Genomic DNA, 7,256 nt, shown 5'->3' on the forward strand with positions numbered 1-7,256 from the left:
GCTGTAGTTTTAAACTGTTTTCAAATGTATAATTATATACATGCATTGATTTCAGAAATAAAGAAAATAAGCTAGTTTGTATAACTGTTTTTACAGTGGGGTTAGTATGTTCATATGCTATTTTTCTAAACTTTGTTTTGGGTCCACTCACTCTTTTTGTTGTTTTGAGCCCCCAGGCAGTAGACGTGCACAGGAATCAACCACCAGGCCGTTTCTCATCTTCCGCGCCTTTCTTTTGATGTAGGATTTTTGTTTTGTAAAGGATTAATTCCTTTGTAAATTCTTAGTAGTTACTCTGATGTTTTGCCCTAGACTGAGATTTGAACTGTTGGAATGTATATATATGTATGCTGGCAGTTGGTTATATATATATACTTATTTTAGCAGGTGTAAATGATTTGGTATTGAGCCAGTTACAAGGGAAACTCTGTCAATTTTTCGGTAGACGTCAACCTTGTTATTTTATTATGTTTTGTATAAAAGGGCAAATAGGTCATTTGTGCCCGACATTCGCCAGGTGTTGGACACGCACAGGGTCTGGCTCGGATTTCAAAGCGGAATTTGAATCGGGTCCTGTCATGTAGTGGGCTCAAATCGGAATTGCAACGAAGAAGTTACGATTAAAAGAAGTTCAGTGGCATAACCGTAAATATTTCAAAGTTCAGTTTTAGAACCCAGATTTTTTCCTTCCCCTCAGAAGCTTCACGACCAGCTAACTTCTCTCCTCCACCACCGCCACCACACACCTTGGTTCTTGGCGGCATCGGTTCCGTTTGAACCGCCTCACTTTCCTCTTCTATTCCCGACTGGTCCAGTCTTGATATGCCGACGTGGTTGCTGGAATCAGCCAGGGAATAAGCGGTGTTGGACAGTTTTTTAGTAAACTTTCGGGAGCTCGTTTGGACACCTCCGGCCACCAGATCTTTCGAATCTGGTATGATTTTCTATCCTTTCAACGTGTTCTAGCTGCTGGTTGTGTTATTTTTAAGAAATTTCTGCATTTAATTAGTTGTTTAAGCGATTGAAGTTTTGGCCAGTTTCGGCATTCGATTCCGGCCACTTCCGGCCACTTTTTGGGGTAGGTCCAAGAACAAAAGTGATTCCAAATAGGTTGTTTTACCTAGTATAGGAAGCTGGGTTTCCAATTTTGAAGATTTCCGACTACCGAAAATTGATCAAGCCACCCACACGCAGCCAGCAAGTGTGGCGGTGCGTGGACTGCATAGTGAGGTCGCTCTTAGTCCTAGAATGATTCTGGTGTCGTCATGAGCGTGCAGGAATTCGCGATCTCAATTTGGACAACGTTTGAGCCCCGATCGGATCTCGCATATTGTGCGATTTCTTGGTTGGATACATTTGAACCGTTGGATCGTAGTTATTCAAGAATATGTCAATCTAGACAATTCTCAGATCGTGTAGGATTCAATGAATAGGAAATAGGAGTCCCGGATGCTCCGAAAAGGCCAACCCTAGGGCTAGGTTTACAATAATTGTCCGATCGTGCGATCGTGAGTAGTCTGACCGTTCGATCGAGACCAAACTCTCGAGACATGTGTCCTAGGCATGTTAAGACCTCTAGGAACTCTTGGATTGGAATTTTGAGGTCGTGGACATCACGGAGTCCTTGGTTGACTTTTTGGGACTTATCGCTTTTTAAGTCCCGAGGCACTCCTAGAGCGTTCTAATCATTGGAAAGGTTTACATAGGCTTAAGAATGACTTCAAATACAATGCATGCACTTCTATGAGCCCAGGCCCAGGACTTTGGATTAATTAATGAGGATGAGCTCCATGTGATATGTTTGAGCCTTTAGAAAGCTCATGTGCGTGCGAGTGTTCACTTGGTTTTGTTGTAGTTCTAATTTCATGATTTTATGTGATTTCGAGATGAGTATTTAATTATCTGTTTATTTATCACCTATTTATATATGTTCATATGGTTAATTGTGTGGTAAGAGTATAAATACAATATTGAAATGTTATGCTAAGCAGAGATCGAGATAGTTAACAAATTAGTCAAGTATTTAGTGTATATACATATATTTAGTAGTTGAAAAGGATGAATCTTAGCTTTTGGCTTTTATCAGATTATGATATAATATATATATGTATATATTTTAAGTTTAGTGAGACATCTATTTGAAGTTAATTAATGACGAGTTATAGTTTTCATTTTAAACCCCCCCGGGGGGGCCCCCCCCCCCCCCCCCCCCCGTTGCCTTGAGACAGTTTGTTATTTTGATGATGCCCCACGAATTTCGAGGACGATTGAACCTTGTGATGCGAGGATTACAGCTCATATTGAAGTGCTATCTCTGAGACCTGCGAGGATTGCGACTCAGATTGAAGTGTTATCTCTGAGACCTGCGAGGAATGCGGCTCGGTTAACTTTATGATTCCGAGACCTGCGAGGATGGAATTGACGGACTAACATTGGAATTGACGGATTATTATTGGAATTGACGGATATATGAAATTGATGGCATATATGGAATTGACAGTATTAAAGAAATTGACGAATAAGAAATGGGGGTACGCCTAGGTGAAGAGAATTTAAGTTCTGAGATGCTTTTAAACTAAATTGAGAATTTTATACAGTTACCATTATTTTCTTAAGCGTCACTTTTGTTTTACAAGTGATAGATGGATATATATATATATATATATATATTTATTTATTTATTTATTTATGAACTTTACTTGAATTCGATATAAGGGTGTTCTTAGCTTATAAATCTTTAACTTATTTTATTTTATTTTAGTATGTTTATTTTATCTTTATCTTTTATTATTTTATGTAGTATTAAATATCTTAAGTTTTTCTAGGATATTTTGCCCCACGAGTCTTAGAGTTATCTGGACCGTGGGAGCGATGATTGCGAACTAGGTTGACCAGATGTCTCTTGAGTCCAGTGAGGATTACAGGTCAGGACGTGTCACCATTGGTGTCACGAGAAATTGATGGTTATGGCTTTCCAAGCATGCTTACTTGATATAGATGTTTTTATTTCTTTGTTTGAATATATATTGCCATGTGAGAAATGCCAGGAAGCTTGGAACAGGAAGTTGAGATGAAATTAGAGAACTACGTGTGGCTTGATCCCTCAATAAGGGTACGTAGGCAGCCTATAGTTACAAGGTGCAGCCACGAGTTAGAATGTTTGAGATTACCAACATAGTATTGCTGTTCTGAAAGTTGAGATGAATTTTATTAGCAGATTGATTTATTCGTTTCACTGAGGCCTAAGGCCATAATGTTGTGATGCTTGATTTCCTGGATATAAATTGGTATATGCTGAACGCTTGAGAAATTTTAAATGTTTGATGACAGATGAAAATTTTGGGGAATAAGTAAATTACAGGGAAAACTCTGCCGAATTTTTAGGCAACAGATAATATTATTTTTAAAGTGGATTGTTAGTTAAAGGGCAGTTTGGTCTTTGTGCCTGGCATTAGCCAGGTGTCAAATACTCACAGGGTCCGGCTCGGATTTCAAAATGGAATTTGGGTCGGGTCCTGTCAGAACAACTTTCTTTTTTCACTTCAATTTTTTTGGTCTGTATATAACTCACTTTTTTGAACTTTCCCAAGTCCAAAAAAGTGAGTTATATACACATAAAAAATCTAAAATATGTTGATTAAATAGTAATTGCTTTCTTTTTTCATTTCATGTGGTGGTACTCGATCATAAATCCTGATAATTTACTACTGTGAAATCTGATTGGATGCTTCATCACGCAAAAACCTTTATATACTCTTTTTCAACAACAAAAGTTCTATCATTTTTTCCCTTGATAAACTACAAACCTCATGAAAAAGAAAGTGAAATTAATTTTAATTAGAGTGACACTGATACAAAACTGTGAGGCCGTGTCTACTGATGTTGTGATTTTTGTAATTACTTTTTTTTTTTGAATCTTGAGAAGGGTTATATTTTCTTGAATGAGTCAGACATAAAGAAACATAAACATCCAATCTTTTAATTAGTGCAAATATGTGTTTTGCCCACATTTACGTATCTCTTGGTTTTATTTATTTTCCTTTCGTTTGTATATGCATTGACATTTGGAATAAGTTTAATTGTTTTGTTTTGTAATATGTTGTATATTGTGGTAGATCTTATATCATAAAAAATGGAGGGTCTAACATGCTTGAAGATGAGATGTCCACATGTTGGTTGCCTTGCTGTCGTTGGCCGATATATGATCAATATGTTGGCTTCTGAAAAAGATAATTGCAGGTATTCTCAATATCTTCTTAAGTCTTATAAAGAAAGCAGCAACAAGATATATGTGGCTTTTGATTATAATATATGCAACATTAATCATCTATCAATTCTTTTGGGCTATACATGGTAAAAATTGTAGTCGAATAACTTTCTAGCTGGGTTGATTATAATCAAGTCCCGATAATTTTTAACTTGTTGAGGTATTCAATCAGTAAGCTTCCCAAGTAGCAAAAAGTGTGTTATATACACATTAACAAATATGAGGTCTATTTATTAAATAGTAATTGCTTTCTTTTTTTCACTTCATGTGGTGGTACTCGATCATAAATTCTGATAATTCATTTGTTAGCTTACCTTTCAAATTTAATTGGATGCTTGAACAAGCAAGCACCCTTAGATACTCCCGTTCAACAACGTAAGTTCTATCATTCTTCTTCCCTTGTTAAACTAAAAACCTAATGAAAAAGAAAGTGAAATTGATTTTAATTCGGGTGGCACACAACTGTGAGGCCATATCTACTGATATTGTGATTTTTGGTGAAGACTTCTTTTTTTTCTTGACAAGGATCATATTTTCCTGAAGGAGTCAGACATGAAGAAACATAAACATCCAATCTTTTAATCAGTGCAAATATGTGATTTGCACATAGTTACATATCTCTTGGTTTTCATTCTTTTCTTTTTATTTGCATATGGATTGACATTCGGAATAAACTTAATTATTTTGCTTTGCAATATGTTATACATTGTGGTATATCACATATCATGACAAATGAAGGAGGTTCGAACATGCTTGAAGATGAGATGTGTGTGTTTGTTGTCTTCCTACAGTTAGTCGAGACATGATAAATATGTTGGCTTCTGAAGAAGACAATCACCAGTATTCTGGATATCATCTTTAGTTTTATAGAGAAAGTAGCTGCTAGATATATATGGCCTTTGATTATAATTTATGCAACATTAATCATCTATCAATTTTTTTAGGCTACACATTAAGATGGTAAAAATTGTAGTCGAACAGCTTTCTGACTGGGTTGATTAGACTCAAGTCCCAACAATTACTGACTTGTTGAGGTATTCAGTCGGCGAGCTTCCCAAGTCCAAAAAAGTGAGTTATGTACACATTAAAAAAATCTGAAGTCTGTTGATTAAATAGTAACTACTTTTTTTTTTTTTTTTACTTCTTGTGGTGGTACTTGATCATAAATCTACATAATTTATTTGCAGCTTACCTTTCAAATCTTGATTGGATACTTCAACGAGCAAAAATCTTTAGTATCTCGCTCAACAACATAAGTTTTATCATTCTTCTCCCCTTAATAAATTAGAAACCTAATGAAAAAGAAAGTGAAATTGATTTTAATTCGAGTGGCACACAATTGTGAGACCATATATTGATGTTATGATTTTTTGTAATGACTTTTTTTTTAAATCTTGAGAAGGATTATATTTTCATGAAGAAGTCAAACATAAAGAAACATAAACATTCAGTTTTTCAATTAGCACAAATATGTGCTTTGCACATAATTACGTATCTCTTGGTTTTATTTCTTTTTATTTCTTGTCATTTTCATATGCATCGACATTCGGAATACGCTTAATTGTTTCCTTTTGCTATCTGTCGCATATTATAGTGGATCACATATCATGAAAAATAAAGGAGTATTTAACATATTTGAAGATGAGATGTCTCTTGTTAGTTGTCTTGCTACCATTGGTTGTGACATAATCAATATATTAGCTTCTGACGAAGATAAGCACAGGTATTCTTGTTATCTTCTTAGGTCTTATAGAGAAAGCAGTAAGGAGATATATGTGGCTTTTGATTCTTTTGGGCTACACATTTAGATGGTAAAAATAGTAGTCGAACAACTTTCTAGCAGGTTGATTAGAATCAAGTCCCGACAATTACTGACTTGTTGAGGTATTCATTTGGCAAGCTTCTCAAGTCCAAAAAGGTGAGTTATATACACATTAAAAATCTTAAGTATGTTGATTAAATAGTAACTGCTTTCTTTTTTTCACTTCATGTGGTGGTACTCAATCATAAATCCTGATAATTTCTTTAGCAACTTACCTATCAAATTTGATTGCATGCTTCAGCGAGCAAAAACCCTTAGATACAACCGTTCAACAACATAAATTTTATCTTTTTTCCCCCCTTGATAAACTAGAAACCTAATAAAAAAGAAAGTGAAATTGATTTTAATTCAAGTAGCACACAATTGTGAGGCCATATTTACCGATGTTGTGATTTTTTATAATAATTTTTTTTTAAAAATTTTGAGAATGATTATATTTTCTTGAAGAAGTCAGACATAAAGAAATATAAATATCCAGTCTTTTAATTAGTGTAAATATGTGCAAAGCCACATATTTACGTATATCTTGGTTTTATTTTTTTTTCCTTTCCTTTGCATATGCATTAACATTTGGAATAAGTTTAATTGTTTTGTTTTGCAATATGTTATATATTATGATATATCATATATCATGAAAAATTAAGGTGGGCCTAATATGTTTGAAGATGAGATGTCCACATGTTGGTTGTCTTGCTGTTGTTGGTCGAGACATTATCAATATATTGGCTTTTGAAGAAGATAATCGGTGGTATTCTCGATATCTTCTTAGGTCTTATAGAGAAAGCAGCACCAAGATATATGTAGATTTTGATCATAATGTATGCAACATTAATCATCTATCAATTCTTTTAGGCTACACATTAAGATGGTAAAAATTGTAGTTGGGCAACTTTCTGGTTGGGTTGATTAGAATTAAGTCCCGACAATTACTGACTTGTTGAGGTATTCAGTCGACAAGCTTCCCAAGCCCAAAAAAGTGAGTCACACATTAAAAAATCTAAAGTCTGTTAATTAAATAGTAACTACATTCTTTTTTTTACTTCTTGTGGTGGTACTTGATCATAAATCCACATTATTTATTTGGCAGCTTACCTTTCAAATCTGATTGGATTCTTCAGCGAGCAAAAACCTTGAGATACTCTCGTTCAACAACATAAGTTCTATCAT

This window comes from Prunus persica, chromosome G4, assembly GCF_000346465.2.
Source record: "Prunus persica cultivar Lovell chromosome G4, Prunus_persica_NCBIv2, whole genome shotgun sequence".
In the NCBI taxonomy this organism is placed as follows: domain Eukaryota; kingdom Viridiplantae; phylum Streptophyta; class Magnoliopsida; order Rosales; family Rosaceae; genus Prunus; species Prunus persica.